Source organism: Castor canadensis, chromosome 2 (genome assembly GCF_047511655.1).
Source record: "Castor canadensis chromosome 2, mCasCan1.hap1v2, whole genome shotgun sequence".
NCBI classification, from domain to species: Eukaryota; Metazoa; Chordata; class Mammalia; order Rodentia; family Castoridae; genus Castor; species Castor canadensis.
In genome coordinates, this window is record NC_133387.1 from 98,209,756 (window position 1) to 98,231,410 (window position 21,655).

The following is a 21,655-nucleotide window of genomic DNA, read 5'->3' on the forward strand; positions in this document are numbered from 1 at the left end:
TGATTAAAAACTAGACAAAAGATCAGAATAAATATTTCTTCAAAGAAGATACACAAAAGACTAAGAAAAGATATTCAACATCATAGCCATTTAGGATATGCAAATCAAAATCACAATGATATACCACCTCATACTCACTAGGATGGCTATTACAAAACAAAACAGATAATTAGTGTTGGTGAGGATGTGCAGAAATTGGAACCCTTATTCATTGCTATGGGAATATACAATGGTGCAGCTACTGTGGAAAACATTATGTAGGTTCCTCAAAAAATGTGAATAGAATTACGTGATCCAGAAATTGCTCAGCTGAGTGCATATATAGCTAAAAGAATCGAAATTGACATCTCATAGATACTTGAAAAACCTGTGTTGGTAGCAGCATAATTCACAGTAGCCCATATGTTGAGGCAATTCAAGTATCTTGGGATGGGAGAATCAATAAGTGAAGTATTATTACTCATCTGTGAAAGTAAAGGAAATTCTTACGTGATACAACACAGATGAAACTTCAGGGCATTTTTACTAAGGGAAATAAGTTAGTTTCAACAGGGCAAATATCATATGTATACTTCCACGAGGATAGATTATAAGACAAAGTAGAATAGCAGTTACCATGGCTTGAAGGAGGAGAAAATGGGGAGTTATTGTGTAATAGGTAGGGAGTTTAAGTTTTGAAGGATGAAAAGCATTCTTGAGATGAAAGGTGGTGATGTTTATATGATAGTGTGAAGATACTTAATCCTGTGGACTATACACTTAAAAATGACTAAAATAGTCAATTTTGTTAGAAATTTTTAAAATTAAAAAAAAAGATGAAATGACATACTATAACATGGATGCATCTTTAAAACACTGTGCTGAGTATACAAAGCTAGTCACAAAAGACCATATATTAAGGAGGGTGAATATATGGTATGTGAATTATATCTCAGTAAAACTTTTACTTTGTAATAAACCTATAGCTAGTTTCCAAAACTTGTCTGTTGAGATGAAAATACTGTTTAAATTGAGAGACATAAATACTGAGAGGTGGTATCAGTTGTAGAAAGAGGTTAGTGCAAAAAATGGTTGACCTTAAATGCTATACCAGAGAACTGTGAAATAACTTTTTACTTTAAAAAAGTATAGTGCTTACTGTGCATTTTGATCAGCATTTATAGCGAATAACTTTGTTTAATTCATTTATTACCTGCTCATGTCCTTTGTCTATTTTTTTATTAGGGCATTAGGGTTTTAAAAATTGATATTAAATATATATATATATTTTTTACATAGTAAGAAAATCATCTTTTAAGTGAGTTACATTAAAAACCAATCAGGTATCTGGGTTACTTATTCTGCTTATATTTTTTATGTTAGTGATCAGTAAGCTTTTGTTGAGTTGACAAAAAAAATTATTAAAAAAAATTGTAGATTGTTCCAGGAATAGCCAAATAAACCTTTTATGATTAAAAATTTTACATAATCAGAAGATAATGTAGGAAGGTTTTTTTGTATATTTAATAAGACATGCTAGGTAATTCAATTAATGGGAAAATAAGGACTGGGGGTGTGGCTTAAGTGGTAAGAGCGCCTGCCTAGCAAGCCTGAGGTCCAGAATTTACACCCCAGTATCACCAAAAAAAAAAAAGGTTAAAGGGAAAAGAATTAAAATCTTAATTTGAAATGATTTCCTTTTTTGGGTTACAAGGAAATGTAGAGTTAGCACCATGTTTTAAAGCCCATAAGAGACCAGAATATATAGGTGTCCATCAGGGGATGATCAATGGCAAGGCTTATCAGGAGTTTAAGGGAAAAGAATCTATGGAGAAGTAGGAAAGGAGTGTGTAGGAATGGAAAGAGGGACTGTGTCTCTCTCCAGTCAGTTATTTCCTGAGTAGGTGAACAAGAAACCAAGGTTGAGCATCCTCAGTTTGATATGAAATGTTCCAAAATCATAAACTGAGTGCTAGCATGACACTATAAATGGGAAATTCCAACCATAACATTTTGTTTCATGTACAGATTATTGAAAATAGTGTATAAAAATGCCTTTAGCTATATATATACACAGATACATATATATATACAGATATATATATATGCTGTATATAAAACAGATGAATTTTATGAGTGCCATCTGCCAGCTACCTCAATCTGTATATCCAGATATCCAAATTTTGAGATCCAAACACTTCTGATCCCCAGTATTTTGGGTGAGATACTCAACTTGTTATTCTTCTGGGACAGGTATTGTGAAATAATGGTAATATGTGTAATGCTAATAAACATGAGTTTGAGTCCTTGCCTCTCGGTATACTCTGTTTTCTTTATCTGAAGAAAAAAAAAAAGTAATAATACCCAACTCAGATTTGTTGTGGTTATTTAATGTAATAATATGTATGAAGCAATTTGCCTAGAGTGTGACACAATACTAAGTTAGCTATTACTGTAGCTTGGTGGTAGGTTGACTGTGAGGGCAAAATTAAGTCACTAGTAGAATAATCATTTTTTATTAGGCAGAGAGGTTAGAAGTTTGGAATAAATGACTATTTTAGTTTTAGTTCATAGTTTAATTTCATTTTCTGGAGCTCTTACATCTGGAATGGTTATTGATCCAGAAGTTTTTTGTTTTAGTTTTTTAAGTTACTTATCCTGAAAGCTTAGAAGCAGTCTGTACTATTATTTTTTAACATTAAGGTCATCTTTATTCTAATTATTAATAGTAAAAGTTGTCAAGAAAAATGAAGCACTTCAATCATATCAGACTACACAGATTGACATTAGAAGAACAAAAACTGGTTGCAAATGAATCCTAATAAGCAGAGAAAGGCAGTTCCACAGCAGAATGAAGCTCAGTAGCAGACAATAAGAGATATAGCAGAAGCCATCATGTAGATTAGAAATGGAGAATAAAAGGTTAAATTTAAGCAGCAGATCCTCTGACATTGAGAATACTATGACCAGTATAAATTAAGACAGAACTCCTCAGTTAAATTCTACATTGGGGGATATGCAAGTGGTGGGGAATGGAAGTGGCAGAACACCATGACGGATGTATAAACCAAAAGATAGCTGTTCAGTTTTTGAGTCGTTTTTGAGGAAGCTAATAAACTGCCATTTCTTGGTGAAAAGAGTGATGGGGCAATTAGTCTGAGTAATTGTTTTACTTTTGCTATTAGCAGTTGTGTGATCTGTAAATTCTTTACTGACTCCCAGCCTTGTGTGTTTCAAGGAGGTAATTATACTTTTTGGGTTGTTGTGAGTCTTAAGTAAGATAATGTATAAAGTATTTTCACCTCTATAATAGTTTACCATTCTTTCTTTGTGTTTAACATTAGAGTCAGCCTATATATGAGGATATAACTCCTAATGTGACATGTCACAGGAGAAACTTTATATAATGGGGATCCATTGTACAATCCATATAAGACATTCAGGGTTCTTATATCTTTCAGTTTGTGTTAGAATTTTGTTAAAAGTCAGATGGTAGAGTTGGGGAGGTTTTGTCCCACGTGTCATATCTTTAGAAGTATACTCTCTGAGGTTGAAGAGAAACATGAACTGTGGCATAACTCTTCTTTTAAACATATAGGCACAGTTCTGTTTTATAGATTTACTGTGAAAGGACATAAAAAGGTAATAAAGAAATAAATGAAAGACAAAGTAGCCTCACTATAATAATTGTAGCTTTGTAATTTAAATGGGATTTCTTTTAACCTATCAAAAACCGGTAGTGGGGATGGATGTGGTGGCATGGGTCTATAATCCCAACTATGCAAAAGGTAGTCTGAGGCTCACTCCCTGTAGGGGCTTGGGCCAAAACCTGCTTGCAGACTAACTGAAAACTAAAAGATCTGGGGCATGGCTTAAGTGGTAGAGGGCCTGCCTTGTAAGCACAAGTTCAAACCCCAGTACTACAACAAACAAAGCCAACAAGTAAAAAAAGCTGGTAATGTTTTCAAAAGAACTTTTCTGTACTGATTTTTTTGGAATTCTGAAAATAATATTTTCTTTCATTAAAACACTGGAATTACAAAAATAAAAAGTATAAGTGAATATTACGGGAATATATTCATATGTAGCTGATTCAAATAATATGGCCCTCAATGAAGAGACATGAATCATCCCCTTTATTTTCTTTCCAGACTTGTTAATATGCATTAATTTTTATGAAACTGGGGACATAACATTCTGTAAAATAGATACTTTTGTATGCCATTAAACAGCCATTAAAAGACAGTATTCTGTAGTTCTGTAACTTGGGTGTATTTCCTTTTATTTGCTTCTCTCGATAGATTTAGTTCAGTTTTTAGCATTTACTAACAGTGCTTTACTAGGACATCATTCAATGAAAATCTTGTGTGTATTTGTTTGGAACTTTGACAGGATTCACTAATACTTTTTCCATATTTTGAGTTGCACATTTTTTTATGCTTTTGCCATTTCTTCTGCAATTCCATATTCCTTTGACATTTTCTTACTGATTGGAGAAATTTGTTAAAACATATTGCTGCATGTGTTACAGTTTTTTCCCTTTTCCTTGCTTACCCTTAACACCCTCCCCCTCCCCCATATACTTTGTTACTCCAAATCTTTCTGTGTCCTATGTGTTATTCTGGTGGGTTTTTCTGAGGGAAAGTGGTTTGTGTCATGCTTAGGGAGTCTCAATCCTTGGAAAGCTTACAAGAATGCTTTTGTGTACTTTTTTCTACTTTTATAGTTTTTAAAAATATTTTGTTACTTAAGTCTTTTTTTTTTTTTTAAATCTTACACTGTTCTGCCATCTTTATCCTTTGTATAAAGTTTCTACATTATCTAAGCTCTCCTGTTTCACTGATCCTGTTGTATGTCCAGCTGTCACACCATATTGTTTTGTGTATAGCCTTATACTATGTTTTAATTTCTGGTATATCCAGGTTTTCTCTTCTTAAAAAATATCTTGCTTATTTTCAGTCATTTTCATGGATATGATGTGTGAAAACTTAACAATGGGGAATTGAATGGGGTTACAATGATACTAATTTAGGGCAAGGATTTGTAAAAATCATTTAGAATATGGGATCATTGACAGAAATATTAATGTGGTGCTGTGGAGTCAAAATTGTCATACTTTTAGAGATTATCTTACGTTGCTATTATAATAAATTATTTTATAAATAAAATGGCAGATCAATAATGTTATTTTTGGAAACATAAAAAAGTAACCAGGTCTTTTCATAGACAGAGCTACAAGAATGTTCTTCTTAGTATTGCTTAAAATAAAGAAAACATTAGAAGCAACTTAACTAACAAAAGAGTATTGTTGAATAGAACTATGGTGTTCCAATACTGTGGAATTCTATATAATCATTAAAACTATGCCACAGTTGGATAGTAAAGAAAATTATTCATGCTGTTACTAACTGGAAAATGTTTAGAAAGGAAATAAAGTATAGTGAGATTTTTATGTTAAAATGTACTCCAGGAGCACAAGGAAACTTTTGGGTGATAGATAACTATTATTTTAATTGTAACCACAGTCTCACAGGTACACATCTATGTGAAAACTACTTCAGTAATTCCCTGTACATATATTCTATTTATTACGAATGATTTTTTAGCACATTGAAGATGTTAAAAAAATGTTTTTCTGTTAGAGCATAATAAACTTCAGCAAAACTACTACTGTGCTTATTATTTTAAGATATAGAACCAGTAGGGTTTACATTTATGTATATAAGGTTTATTTTAAGAAATTTAGTCACATAATATTTGGGGACTGGCAAATCAGAAATTTGTTAACCATACAGTTTGAGCATCCCTTATCTGAAATGCTTGGGATCAAAAGTATTTCAGACTTCAGTATGTTTAATTTTGGAATATTTGCATATACATAATATTTTGGAGTTGGAGGACTCACATCTAAGTATGGTATGTCACATACACATAAATATGATGCATAGTATGTACCTATAAACATAGCCTGAAGGTAATTTTAGACAATATTTTTAGTGCACCCGTGTTTTGGCTGTGACAAATCACATGAATTTTCCACTTGTGGTATCATGCTACTCAAAAAGCTTCAGATTTTTGGATTGGGAATGCTAGACCTGTATCTAAAAAATACCTTAACAGTAGCATGTAGACTAGTTTTGACCAAGCAACTGGGCAGTATAGCCTGTGAAATCAGAGTGTCACACTTTAACAGAATGCTTTTGGCAGAGTAACAGACAATCCAGCTAAAATGGTTATAAGTCATGTACAATCTATTAGTTCACATGAGAGAAGTCCAGAGATAGGGCAGGCTTTAGGCTTAGTTGATTTAGTGGCATATGATGCTATAAAAGACCCATGTTCTGCCAGAATGTGTGCTTCATTCTTACTGCTTGAAAGGTCAGTGTTCATATCTGGTGAGAGCCTGACTCTTCCTGGCTCTCTGAAATGTAGGAATGCTTCTTTATTAGAGACCTTTTTTAGCGTCTTTTTAGGCCCCAATCTGCTTACGCTTAACCTTTCCCCATTTAGAGTTAGTTTATGTCTCTAGGACAGGTGGAAATTGTCAGCCAATTTGATAGCCATTTTAAATTTAGGATATACAATATTGTATTGATACCCTCTTTTTAACGTTCTGACTTTAGTGGTTTATTTTAGTATATGTAATAATTACTTCCTGGCTATTCTTCCATTACTGGGCTGTGCCAGGGTCTAAATTCATTTCACTCCTAGGTACCATACTTCAATTTGGAGATTTTGTGATCATTTTAGCGTATAATGGGACTTTCTGAAAAATGTTATGCATTCACACTTTTACATTTTTTTTAAGTATTAGGAGTTGAATAATTTTTGCACTTTTATTAAGTTTTTTTTGTTTATTCGTCTCTGGATTTAAGTGAACTTTCTTAACAACGAATTGGAATTTTATGTTATGTTCTAGATTAACCATAACCAATAAAGTTTCAATTTGTATAATAACTTCAGAGTTTTTTATTACCTCGTGTTATTTTTAGTGTAGCCACTTTACCAACGAAGATCCCTTTTATTGATACTTCCATTTACCTTTATTTACCATTTTTAGCACTCCTCCACACTGTTCCACCAATGTATCGTTACATAAGAAAGGCTGGACTGGCATGGTATCCTAAAATGTACTTTGGTTGCATTTGTCCCAGAATGTAATTGAGGTTGCACATGCTTCCTATACCTCATCTTAGAACAGATGCTATAGTAAATGATAGCAGTTTAATGGAGCATTCATTATTAAGCTAAATAAAAAAATGCTTAGACATAAAATGGTGACAGTATGGGGTAAAATAAGTTGTAGGTAGAGTTTTAAAAAGCAAAGTAATTTTGAAAGACAAGACTTTTAAACACATTAAAAGGTTATGAGTGAATCTGAAATTCTGAGATCAGTTTATGTTCTACTCTTTAGAAATAGTAATTTTGGATTTGAGGCATGGCTCAAGGGCTGCCTGCCAACAAGCTGGAGGCCCTGAGATCAATACCCAGTACCATCAAAAAGGAAAAAGAAGAAAGGAAAGAGAAAAAGAAGGAGAGAAAGGAAAGGAAAGAAGAAAGGAAAGAATAAATTTTAGGGCTGGGGATGTGGCTTAAATGGTGGAGGTGGAGTACCTGTCTAGCAAGTTTGCAGCTCTGAGTTTAAACCCTAGTATCACCGAAAAAGAAAAAAAAAAAAGTAATTTTGATTATTTAACTCCAGACAATTTTGCTAGACATAACCCCAAAAGAAAATTACGAAAACATTATTAACAAATTAGAGCTAACATCACTTTTGAAAACTAATTATAAGCTTAATTAAAGAATATGGTGTTGCATTTGATTTAAAGAAACTAATGTTTACTGTGGACCAGGTACTTTTATATGCTCTTTATAAATATTAACTTATTTCTGAGTTCAAACCCCAGTCCCACCCCTCTAAAAAAACCCAAAATACAAATAAATATTAATTCACTTAATCCTCATGAAGAATGTGTATGGAGTAGAGAAGAAAATGGGGTGCCAAAAAAGTCTGAATAATTTAATGATATATTAGATATCTAGTGTGAAAATAGTGACCAGAAATATTCTTTCTCAAGTGGATAGTCATTTGGAACTCTAAATTTTGAGGGTAGGTATATATCTGTATTCTTACTCCCAGTTGTGGTATCATTAAGGAGATTCCTACTTTTTCTACTCATACCACTTTTGTGTAATGGGAGTATCCATCTCACTATCATTGGTGGCTGTGAGACCTGAAACTAGGAATGAAGACCTGAAACTTGAGATGAAGAGCCTGGAGCTCTTACAGAGCTCTTAAAGCATGGAGCACCAGAGACTTTTTAGGAGGTGGGGGCTCTTTTTGGTGTAAATACCTCTGAGTTTGAGATACTTGATTTCAGGTTGACACAGGCTCAAATCTTTCTCTTTTGCTTTTCAGGAATTGATATATTTTCTGTTTTTATTCCTACTGTCACTCTCAGCCACAATTTCTTGTAATCTGCAATGTGCATATGTCCTTTAATGTTTTTTACTACTAATGTGAATGAGAAAGAGTATATAAAGATCCCTTTTTTCTCCACTAACCCTTAAATGCTCATCTTCTGCCCACAGACATTTTTTTCTGCTATTTATTCAACCTGTGAAAAAGAGATATTAATGTGATTTTGGGGTAAATAAAAATGCTGAAATAAGATCCCTGAATAATTTTAGCTGAGCATCTGTTAAATACCAGACATTGTTCTTGTCTGCATAGACAAGGTCTTTAACCCATAGTTTTTGTACTGTCAAAGCTGAGATTTGGTGCTACAGTTAAGATTAGATGAATCAGTGGAAGTAGCTTCCTTTCTGTCTGCCTCAACTTGAATAAAACTAGGATCAAAGAGTAGGGAGAGAATACTTACCTGGCAGGGGAGATACCATGATCACAAAGAGTAGGGAGAGGTCACATTCACCCTCAGTGATACTGTATGGCTTAGGACTCATAGGTTTTGATTAATTCACTTCCTTCCCTCATATTAAAGGTCGAAGTATTTTCTAGCAATTACAGATAAAAGCAAAGAGCCCTAGGAAGAAATGCTTTGCTTTTGTTGCAGATTTTAGGCAGAAATGGTGTATAAATAATTAGTTTTTTGTTTTCTCAAGTAAAGAACAACACAAGTTTTGCAGTCTTTCATTTTACAGTTGGAACTGTTATTTATTGTCCTTTAAATTCTCTTTCTTATTTCTGATGTTGGACTTCTTTTTTTTTTTTTTTGGAGAGACTGGGGGTTGAACTCAGGGTATCATGCTTCCAAAGGAGGCCACACCTCCAGTCCCTCTGATGTTGAACTTTAGAAAGCAGAGATTTATTATAATTTACATTTTGTGTTTTTGATAACACATTTTCAGTAAGAAGAAATTTTGAGTTATAAAGAATAAGTTTCTAAGCCACTAGCCAGGAAGCTTATGCCTCTTGATATTTTTTGTCCTCTGTCCACCTGCCCTGACCTTTAATCTTGGCTTGATCACTTTTTTCTTTGTTTTTAATTTTTTTGTTACCTTACCATCCTTCCATTTCCCCTTATTCACCAACTATCCCATCAAACCCAATGCCTCTCACCATTCTTCTGTTACATCAGCCCCATCCCCTCTCCTGCCCTGCTAGGCTTTGATCCCATCACCCTCCCCAACCAGCCCTTCTTCCCATTGTCTTCTGCATTCCCCTGGTACTCACCCACCTTTCTCATGGAGTTGCCACAATGTTCAGCTCCTGGAAATCCTCATCTTTGTGTCCTTGTTTACTCTCCCCCTCGTCCCCACCCCGCCTCACCAATCCTGGCCTTCCTTGCATGGCAGTGCCAGCTACCTCTGCCTCCACCTCCAGACACTCAGGTCCAGGCCCTTCAGGATTGATCACTTTTTAAAATACTAACCCTGCTGGAGAAAAATCATATAACCAAGTAGGTTATTTTCTCTTAAGATTTATGATCCATGAAGCTGGGACTTCAGGGCTACTAGACCATTCTTTTATGTTTGTTTGTTTTTATCAACTCCTTCTTCCATTCCGCAAAGCAGTGATTCCTGTACAGCTTCTTTTCTCTTTTTCTTAAATAGAAGACATTGCTTCATTTTCTACAGAGAAAGTTACACTTACCAGGTGAAAACTCAGCCCTCTTAAGTTTTAATTTTCCATGTAGTTACCTCACTTTATATCTATTTCACTCTTGTCTCTGAGGAGAAAATGTTTTTCCTTCCAGTTCTAGGAACTTTGATGTGTGTTACCTTTTCTGTATTCTCAACTACTTCCCTCTTCTAGCTTCTTTCATTTAGCACTAAACCTACTCAGATCTTACCTATCTTTAAAAGCAAAAAGCCTTCTCTAATTTGTGTCTGGTTATGGGTTCCCATTGTTATCAGACTTTGTGAAGGAGTACATGCTGTCTGTACTTCTGTCACTGTCATTCACTGATTGGTCTTAAGTTTCTCACTATTTTATAAAGATAAGGGCTTACTAAAACCAATAGCAGTTTCTTTTTTTTCTTATTTGATGTGGGTAACATTTATTATAAAGACTTGCTTCTTGACTATTCTGGCTTTTCTAAAAGACCTCTGTTCAGGTTTGTGTTACTTATCCTGAAATGTTGATGTTTCTGAGAGGTATGTTCTTGGTGGTTGGCTTCCTTCTTCCCAGATACTCTCATAGGCTGTGGCGTTTATCATACTTGTTTCTATCCCACTACTAGTGCATAAAAATATTTCCAGATTTGAGCTCCAGATAGCCATAGCTAGTCACTAGATAATTCTGTGTTCACATTTCAAAACAGTATCTCAAACTCAGCATGTACAGCATCCCCATTAGCCTGCTTAGTCTTAGTCTTGCTTCAGATCTCAGATTAAATACCTCTTCCTGATGTAACAGTCAGGTTTTTTCTTTTGAGCTACAGCTGCATTTTTAAACCAGTCAGTTAAAGCAGTATACTATTGCAGTTATTTTATTTGCTTATGTCTGCAGTGCTTGCTGTAATAAGAGTCTCTTGATGTCAGCAACTCTTACATATCTTTGTACTTAGACAATAAATTTGTTGACTGTTTCTTTGAGTAAAGTTTTATAAAGGTAAAGTTTCAATAGAGTATAAAAAGTATACAAGATATATGATTTTAAAAATTACTTAAATCAGATTTTCAAATACAGACTTTTTGGTCCACATTCACTATCCCTATTTCTTGTGTCTACGTCCAGTTTTTGCAAATTTACTAGTCTTGAACAGATTGTTTTTAGGTTAATACATATAATTTCTAGAGTGGATAATTGGAAGCTGATTGGTCCTTTTCTTGAAATAGGTTTTCCCTCATGGGGAATGATCTTACTGAAGAATTTTAAAACATATTATTGTAAATTATGCTAGCCATGATTTCACTTTGCATTTCATAATGTTTGGCTGTGTTGTGAAATGCTGTTTTAGAATCAATAAGTGAAAATTACAATTTCATCTTATTTAAATCTATACTGTTGAATTTATTATTTTCTTGATGTAGCTTTCCACATTATATGAACATTTACCACAATTGAAAGTGAAAGAAATTCTGTGTAAATATACTATTTTTAAATAATTTGAATTTTTTCCATTCTGCTCTCCTGAACTATTTAGCGACCTAATAAATGGCCACAAAATTTCTTCAGTTTCTCTGTAAAGACCCTTTGCTTAAGGTAATATTTTTCTTATTCTTTTAGAAGGGCAGAGTGTGAGTTAACTAGATTTCATAGACTTATTTTTTCCTTTTTCTTCTGTGGTACTGGGGACTGAACCCAAGACTTCACACATACCTCTACCACTTGAATCATCCTTTTAGCCATTTTGGTATTTTTGCTTTTGTTTTTGAGGTAGGGTCTTACTAACTTTGCCCAGTCTGGCTTTGAACTTGAGATCTTCTTGTCTCTTCCGCCTCTCAAGTACCCAAGATTACTGATGTCTGCCACCATACCCAGTGAAATTTCACAGACTTTTGCTGGTTATTGCCTTACATGTCATAGCTTGTCATTATCACTTATCCATAAGCCATCCAGTTTCAATACAATGAAAATACTGGAAGAAAGGAAGTAATCTGAGTAATAAAATATTGTGGTGCCTAAAGTCTAGTTGCTTCAAAATATTTTATTAGCTTTTTAAAAACAGACTATTTCAAGTTATATATGAGTCAGTCTGGTTCCTCTCCAAGTTGTTAACTTGTGATTCCATGTCTTTCTTAGTCAAGAACAATGTTGCTCAATAGATATATGATGCTGGCCATGTATGTAAATTTAAAGGTTTTCTAAGGCTGGGGGTGTGACTCAAGTGGTAGAGTATCTTCCTAGCAAGCACAGGGCCTTGGATTCAAACCCAGTACTGCTCCCCACCCCCATTAAAAAATAAAGATTTCTAGAAATAGCATTCAAAAAGGTAAAAAGACAAGTGAAATTTTTAGTAATACAGTTTTTAACCCCAAATATCAAAAACTATTGTAATGTTTATACTAAATCTTCAAAATCCACTGTGTATTGTACATTTACAGCACATCTCAACTAGATGTAGCCACATTTCAAATTCTCAGTAGCCACGTATGACACCTTCTGAATAGACAGTGTATTCTTAAACTTTGATATTGACCCTACTCTAGGGTAGATATTTTATTAGGTATGTTTGGGTCACCTACTACCAATTTATTTTCTATTTATTCTACTTTCCTATTTATCGTACTTTTTTTGTGTGTGGTGGGGACTAGGGTTTGAACCCAGGGCTTTTGTACTTGCAAAGCAGGCATTCTACTTGAGCCATCTCTCCAGTCCATTTTGCTCTGGTTATTTTGGATATGGGGTCTTGCAATAGACTGGGCTGATCTTGAACTATAATCCTTCCAATCTCAGCCTCCCAGGTAGCTAGGATTTTGGGAATGAGCCAGCCACCGGTGCTTGGCCTCTTCTATTTTCTATTAACAGCCTTGGGCTTTATGTTTTTGTCTGTTCTCAATCCGTGTAGCGATGAAGCCAACTCCATTCCTACAGGCGCATGACTCAGATCCACCAGTTCAAGCTTATAGTTCTGTCCAGGAGGCTGAGACTTTGGCTGAGATTTCATATGCCTATGAGTTGTTAGCCCAGCTACAGCTGTAGCCCTTGCCTGTTGAGACAGTGCAGGTTCTGAGAATAGAGCAAGCGTTGAGAAATAGAGAGAGGGACTTAGGCTCTTGACACAGAATTTTGAAAGTTCTGTTTTATTCCTAATTAAGTAGAGTTTTTAGAAGATTAGTAAATTACTTTTTTTTAGTGGCTGTTGAAATCTGTATGCATTGGGCTTTCTGTTACTTCAAATAGAAATAGTCTCAAATGAGCAAGAGGTGTGGATTAGGATGACCTAGCTTGGAATAATTAGCCGTATGATCTTAGATGATGAGTGTTACAATAGCACAGGGTTGTTTTGAGATTGATGGGAAGGTTTCCACCAGTTAAAATTAGATCCATTGTGACTTAGGCCTAGAGGTCCTCAGATGCTTGTGCTATACAGGGTTTTTTACAGACCTGTTGAAGCAGATGTTTAAGGATTCAGTCTAACAACAGTGAATGATTAGGACTACTTGATTATATTGAAGGGGATCAGAAATGCAAGTAGTACAATCCTTTATTGCTCTGGTGGTGTTCTTGTTGCTTTTACGTATTATTTGCTTTACTTATGACTTCAGAGGTTATTGTAACCAGCTTTTACTGAATTTGTAATACCATGTATTTTACGAAGTTTTAACTATAAATTCTTTAATATTTTTGTTTTCAAAGTAAAGTTTCTCTCTGGAATTGGGAGAGTGCCTCAGGTGGTAGAGTATCTCTGTAGGTAGCCTGAGGCCCTGAGTTAAAACCCCAGTACCACAAAAAAAAAGAAAAGAGTTCCTCTGTAAGAAGTATAAAAGTAGGCTGCTTTGCTATAATGATGGAAATAATGCACAGATATAATCTGAAAAAAAATTAACTTCCCTCTTTCTCAGGTCACTTTCTGCCCAACGCACAGTTAGCCTGGTATATTTTCTTAAATGCTTTTGTGCTTAAAAAATACAAATAAAAATAATGGAAAATATTTTTAAAGTTTATTTGAGAATAGAAAGAATAAGTGCCGGAGAGAGTCTGCAGTCAGTCAAACAGAAAACAGTTTGACAGAGAGACACACAGAATAGTTTTACCTTAAAAATCCAGGTGTCTCTTATTCATATATTCTACCCCTGCAACTCCTGGCAGTAATTAGTGGTATTTTTGTTTGGTTTTGTTTTCCTATCTTAATATTTTGGCTTTTCTAGAATAAGTTATGTAGTTAGAATCTTACAGTGTATAGCTTGCTCAGATTGGCTTCTTTCTTTTGGAGGAATGGTTCCTCTGTCTTATGGACTGAAGTTCCTTTCTTTTTATTTCTGAATAATAACCTGTTGTCCAAAAGTATCATAGTTTATTTATCCATTCACCTGTTGAAGAACATCTTAATTACTTGGAAGTTTTGACAGTTGTGAACAAAGCTTCTAAAACATTCATGTGCAGATGTTTATGTGGATATATGTTTTCAACTCTTAGGGGCATGATGTAGTAAGAGTGTCTTTAGTGTTTTAAGTCCTGCAAACAATGAATGAGTGTTTTTGTTGCTCCACATTTTCATCAACATTTGATGCTAAAATTGAGGATTTCTGTAATCTAATAGGTATGTAGTAGTACACCTTAATTTGCAATTCTTTGTTGAAATATGTTGAGCATCTTTTTTTTGCCATGTTTATCTTTGATGAGGTGTCTGTTTAGACCTTCTGCCCATTTTTTAATTGGGCTATATGTTTTTCTTCCTTCCTCCCCTTCCTTTCCTTTTGTAGTATGAGGATTGGTTCCAGGGCCTTGTGCATGCTGGGCAAACACTTAACATCCCCATCCCTATTTGTTTTCTTCTTATAAAATTTTTGTTGTTGTTTTAATTGCAGTACTAGAAGTTGAACCCAAGGCCTCTCATCTGCTAGGCAAGTGCTCTATCACTGAGCTATGTCCTCAACCCTTTTTTTAAATTTTATTTTGAGGCAATTGCCCAGGCTTGCCTTGAACTTGTAATCCTCCTGCCTCAGCCTCTCAAGTAGCTGGGATTCCAGATGTGCACCACCATGCCCAGCTTCATTGTAGAGTTTTAAGAATTCTTTGCTTGCCTAGCAAGCATGAGGCCCTGAGTTCAAACTCCAGTGCCCCCCACACCCCCAAGAAAAAAGAATTCTTTGTATATATTGGATATCAGTCTTTATCAGACATGTATTTTGTAAAGATTTGCTCCCTAGTTTGTGACTTGCCTTTTCATTCTCCAAGGATACCTTTCAAAGAGAGTTGTAAATTTAACAATGTACAGCTTATCAGTTTCCTTTTTCACATACTGTGATTTTGGTATTGTATCTAAAAAGACATCACCAAACCTAGATTTTCTTCTGTCTATCTTCTTGTAGTTTACTTTTGCATTTTATATTTAGGCCTGTGATCCTTTTATTTTATTTATGGCGGTACTGGTGGCAGTGCTGGGTTTGAACTCAGGGACTCACACTTGCTAGGCAGATGCTCTACCACTTGAGCCACTCCACCAGCACTATGATTCATTTTGAGTTAGCTTTTGTAAATGGTGTAAGGTATGTATCTAGAATCATTTTCGTTTGCAACTTTATTTCTACTTGTTCTAGCAGCATTTGCTCAAAAGACTACTGAAATGCCTTCTTTGTTGAGTATCACTTGACTAGTATTTTATGGATCTATTTCTGTGCTTTTTCTTTTCTGTCAGTCTGCATATCTTTTTTTCTTTTTTTCCCCACTATGATCAGACAGTGTTGATTTATTGTAGTCTTGAGGTTGGGTAGTGTCGCTTCTCTAACTCTGTTCTCCAGCTTTGTTCTCCTTCAGAATCATGTTGTTATTCTGAGTCTTTTGCTATCCATATAAACTTTGGTGATATCAACAAAATAATTTGCTGGATTTTGATTGGGATTGTGTTAACTCTATATATCAAGCTGGGAAGAGCTGATATCTGACAGTATTCCTATCCATACACATGAGATATCTCTCCATTTATTTAAATCTTTGATTTATCCCATTAGAATTTTTCAGTTTTCCTCATATAGATGCTGTATGTGTATTTAATTGCAAATTCTAGTTTTTCATTGTTGGTATATAAGGAAGCATCTTTCATTTGATGCTTGTCAATAATTTGGAGACATTCTCAGTCATTACTGTTTCACATGTTTCTTCTGTTCTCCTCAGGTAGTCCCACTACACATATGTTAACAACTCTTGTTCTTGGATATTTTGTGGTTCTTGGATATTATGTTTTGTCTTTTTTCCTCTTTGCATATTACTTTTGGAAATTCCTATTGAAATGTCTTTGTGCTCACTACTTCTTTCTTTGGCTTTGTCTGGTATATCAATGAGCCTATGAAAGATGTTCTTTATTTCTGTTACAGGTTTTTTGAGTTTAAGCATTTCCTTTTGATTCTTTTGTAGAATTTGTTTCTCTTTGTACAGTACTCTTCTGTACTTGTATTTTGTTCACTTTTTTCACTGAAGTTCTTACCATGTTAGTCACAGTTTAAAAAAATTCCTGACCTGGTAATTCCAGTCTCTGCTATATTTGTGTTTGATGCTTACTTTGTTCCTTTAGGCTGAGTTTTAGCATAGTTTATAATTTTTCATTGAAAGTTCCACATGATGTGTGGGACAGAAGGAACTGAGGTAGATAGGCCTTCAGTGTCTGACTTTTTGTTTATCTGGCTACAGGTTGAGCTGTGTTTGCAGCTTATTATAACTGTTTTTGTTGGAGACTAACATTTCCTCTAATGTCCTTGTTTCTGTCTTCTTACTTGTCTTTCCGTTTCTCTGAAGATTTTTAAAATAATGTGTGAGACTGCAGTTCTTCTTTCAATTGTTGAGTTAGTATTCAGGCGCAGTTATCTCTGGTGATAGGATGTTGGGGGAAGGGAAAGTGTGTTGTAGTATGTTATTCTCAGTTTTTTAGTGAGCCTGTGCTCTGGGCTGTGACTTTAACAGTTACTTCTTAATTGTTCTTTGTTTTCTCCCCCTTGAGATAGAAATGTGCTAGAAATAGAGTATGCTGGAGCTGAATGTATATTTGTTTTTTCCCCTAACTAGAGTACTCTGTTAGGTTAGAGTACTCTGTAGGTGAATATTTCCTTTCTTCCACATTGGTAAAGCTCTGGTAGAACCCTTACTGTTTAGGCTCTGGTAAAATAGTTTCTCTTGGGGACAAGCATCATTAAAAACAGACATCATTGTGACTACTTTTTCTTCCTTTTATTGGAATCACAATGGGATTTTTCCTCTGATCATTATGATAATATAGGAGGGTGGTAAAATCTGACAAAAGAAAGAGAACCTGACTAAGACTGATCCCCAAAGAGTTATATTTTATTTTATTTTTTTGTCAGTACTGGGGATTGAACTCAGGGCCTCTTGTTTGCTAGGCAAGTGCTTTACCACTTGAGCCACTCCGCCAGTCCTTTTCTGTGTCGGGTTTTCCAGAGAGTGTCTCAGGAACTCTTTATCCAGGCTGGCATGGAACTGTAATCCTCTTGATCTCTTGTCTCCTGAGTAGTAAGGATTACAGGTATGAGCCACTGGTGCCTGGATCCCATAGAGTTTTTTACTCAAATTTGTTCATGATGTTTTTCCAGCAGTTCATCAATTGCAGTTTTTACTTTCCTGCTCTGGTGATGGTTGCCCCAGAGACTTCGGTTGATAAGTCGTGTTCTCTGGATATGCCTGTTTCTAGTTTTTAAATTTATTTATTTATTTTTTGGTACTCGGGTTTAAAATATCTCTTTAATTTTAGAGGCAGTGGTTTCCGCTGTGGCCCCAGTGTCTCTGATGGGTATAAAAAGAGTTGTTACTTTTCAGTTCATTCTGCTCTTTCTCTTCTTGTAAGGATAGGAATGGCAATTTCCAACTTTTTATGTGCCAGAACAGAAGCCAGAAGTTCCTGGTGCTAATTGTCTTTTTACTTTGTATTTTTATTTTCTTATTTAAAGAATACAGCATATGCCAGGTGTGGTGGATCACATCTGTAATCCTAGCTATTTGGGAGCTGGAATTCTAGAGGATCACGGTTTGGGGCCAACCTTGGGCCAGTAAAAAAGTTCAAGAGACCCCCTTCTCACCCAGTGAAAAGCTGGGCATGGTGGCATGTGCCTGTCATCAGAGCTTCTCAGGAAGAGTAAATAAGATGATCAAAGCCCATGCTGGCATGGATATAAATGTGAGACCCCATTAGAAAAATGAGTAAAGCAACAAGGACTGGGGGCAGGGCTCAAGTGGTAGAGTGCTTGTCTAGGAAGTAACAGTTCCTGAGTTCAACCCCCCTGTACCATTTAAAAAAAGAAAAGGAAAAAAAATTAAAAGAACACACCATATTTCTAGTTGCATTAGTATGCTACAACATGGACATACCAGATTTGTTCACCCATTTTTATATTGCTGTGAAATCAGATTTTCTCACTTTTTTCTATTTTAAATAATACTTCTAGAAATGATGTGTGTTTACATACTAGTGCTATTAGTTTCTTGGGATTACTTCCAAAAATGGGATAGCTAAGTCCAAGGACTTTTCTATTTTTAATTAATATATATTGTCAGTTACTTTGCCTAAAGTTTACAGCAGTGTATGAGTTTTTTATTTGTTTACTGCTGTACACTGTGAATGTGATAAGTAAAAAATTGTATCTCATTTGCTTTGCTTACTGCCTTCCTGGTAACTGGTAAACTATGAAGCATCTTATGTGTGTTTATTTGCCATTTTGATTTCCTCTGTGAATTCTTTGCAGCATTGACTTTTTTTTTAGTTGGGTTATTTGCTTTTTTTCTTTTAATTTACATATCAGGTATGATTATGTCAAGCAATACCAAAACTTTTAAAATGTAGGTAATAATGCTAAATTGGTTGGACGACTCACACTTTGAAAAACATTGCCTTAAACTACATAAACATAGAACCTTGCTAAAAACAGAAACCAAATCAAAATATGGGAAAATAAAATTATCCCTATTTCAAGATAAAAATTCTTAAAATTTTTATATTTTTATGCTTTAAAAACCTCATTGTGACTGGGTATGGTGGTGTACACCTGTAATGTAAGCTAATTGGGAGGTGGACATTGGGAGGATCATGGTTTGAGGCCAACGCAGACAAAAAAGTTAGTGAGACTCCAATTCAATCAATAAGCCTGGTGTTGTTGCACACAGCTGAGGCATGGTGGCATGTGTCTGTAACCCTAGCTACTTGGAAGACATAGGTAGGAAGATCTCAGTCCAAGGCTGGTCCTGAGCAGAAGTGTAAAATCCTATCAGAAAAATAATTAAAGCAAATCAGTGTGCTGGTGTGACTCTAGTGGTAGAGTGCCTGCCAAAGAAGTGCAAAGGCCCTGAGTTCAAAACCCTTCCACTACCAAAAATTAAGTAAAAAAAGTGGTATAATAATTCTCAAAATCCCCTGTCTCATTTCATTTTTTTTCTTTTTTCTTTTTGCATGAATTACTTTTAAGCAAACACAGATATCATAAGCATTTGATTATCCATTTGTAGGGGTAAAATTATAGCTATGTTAAAAAAAGGAAAGGAGTCTCATAGTTAACAAAATTGCCAGTATATTATATCATTTAATGGTCCACATTTACATTTACTCAGGTGTCATAAAGTGTCTTTTGTAGATGCTTTGCTTGAATTAAATGCAAAGAGTATCTGCACATTGCACACAAGCAGTTATTCATTCATTCATTCATTCTTCATGGATCTTGCATTTCCTATAAATGATAATTAGATGTAAATTCTTTGTTAATTTCACTTCAAAATGTTTCTGGGAGATTATATTTTCTATGGGCAGGAATTTTGGGGCATCTTGGCTAGATGGTTTTTGTTTGAGATCTCTTACAAGATTGCTCTGAGATGTTGGCTGAGGTTGTTGTTATTAGAAGACTTGACTGGGGTTGGAGAGGCACTTCAAAGTGGTTTCCCATTTCTGCATGGCTCATAAGTTGTGGTTCAGTTCATGAAAAATCTCAATTCCTCTTCATATCAGCCTTCCCACAAGGTTGCTTTCCACAAACTGGGTGGCTGCCTTCTTCTAGGACAAATAATTCAAGAAAAGCAGGAGCTTCTGTGTCTCTCTAACCTAATCTAGCAGGTTTCATTATCATTTCCTTAATATTTTGTTTGTCAGACAGACTATCTATCCTTGAATCACTGTGGGAGAGCATGGGCACCAGGAACTGATCTTTGGAGTCCATCTTGGAGGCTGGCTACCATAGATCTTTTTAAATTAAATTTAAAAATACAGGATCTATACTTCTTTGATCTTCTACTTGTTTTTCTTTGAACTAAAAATCTTGGTTTCTAGGGTTTGTATTGTTATATTTTCCCTAGAGATGTATGAGTATTTCTCATAGCCGACCCAATAGACTCTGGAGTCATACTTTTGCATGAAGTTTTAGTTTGAGAAATTGTTATGACAAGCATAGTTAAGCACTCTCAGTTAAGGGCAGATATCTCCCTTTTTAGTTGGATATTTGTCCTTTTTTTCTCACTTTTCTGTGAGGTTATCTTATTTTGGATTTACAGAGAGATTTTGTAAACTGCAACTTACATTGCAGATAAATAATTAACACTTACCAATTTGCTGAATAACCATTCCAGTTTGCTATATTCTTTTGACTTTTTTACTATTTATTTTATTTTTAATTATATGTATTAATTAAATATAAATAAATATATGTAAATAAATATAAAATTAAATATAAAGTCTCCTTTTGAAGATATTAGTCTGTTACATGTCACAAATACATTTTCCAAGTTTGTCATTTCCCTTTAACCTCTATTTTGTGTCTTCTTATGTAATACCGCTTAAGATTTTATTTAGTGAAATCTATCAGGTGTTTTTTTTGTTTGTTTGTTTGTTTTGGTTTTGTCTTTATATAACTGCCCATCTCTTATGGGTTACAGGTTTTTCCATATTCCATTTTATCTGTTGTTTCTTCACTGACTTAAAATTAAAATGGTTGTTGCTATAGTTTCTGGGTGTATATGGGTGTATACTTGGAATTTGTTTTTTGATGTGTATTATATACACCTGTTCTGTCTGTAGTTGACAGGTCATATTAATTTCTTCTATTTTCAGCAGTGTTTGGGCTGATAAACTTTATTCCAATTTATTTGTACTTTTTTCCTCTATTGGGAGATCTTTGGAAATTACCTTTAGTGAGTTGTTGCTGCCTGTATGAAGTTTTGCTTTTCCTCTAATCTAGCTACTCCCTTTGTAACTCTTTTGGATTTCCTAGGAAAGTGGTCATCCAACCTACCAATAATTATATTTTTGTCTCTTTCAGTACTTATAATTTATCTCAAGTTTTGTTTAATAACTTCTGTTCAGAGTTAGTAATAATGAAGATGTTTGTCTTGTATACAACACTGGGCATTTTCTTTTAAACACGACATTATTAGTTTCAGAGAGGTACCATCATAAACTTTTAAGAAAGAATTATTGCAAGTTTAATAAGAGTTCTTTGCATGTTTTAATTAGGAACTGATTGTACACTATGTTTAAATGCCCTTTTTTGACATGATGTTACAGTTTTTCTCTTCACAGATGGATGTGATAAATGTTCGTACTTTTCCATTCTTGAATTGCTAATA

General features: G+C 34.7%; 1 protein-coding gene and 1 long non-coding RNA gene across 5 annotated transcripts in view; one reads left to right on the forward strand and one right to left on the reverse strand.

Annotated features, from left to right (window-relative positions):
• Cdk13 (cyclin dependent kinase 13) overlaps positions 1–21,655 on the forward strand; it is a 109,314-nt gene that overhangs the window by 44,261 nt on the left and 43,398 nt on the right. The window lies entirely within an intron of this gene.
• LOC141420730 (uncharacterized) overlaps positions 1–21,655 on the reverse strand; it is a 37,851-nt gene that overhangs the window by 1,384 nt on the left and 14,812 nt on the right. The window lies entirely within an intron of this gene.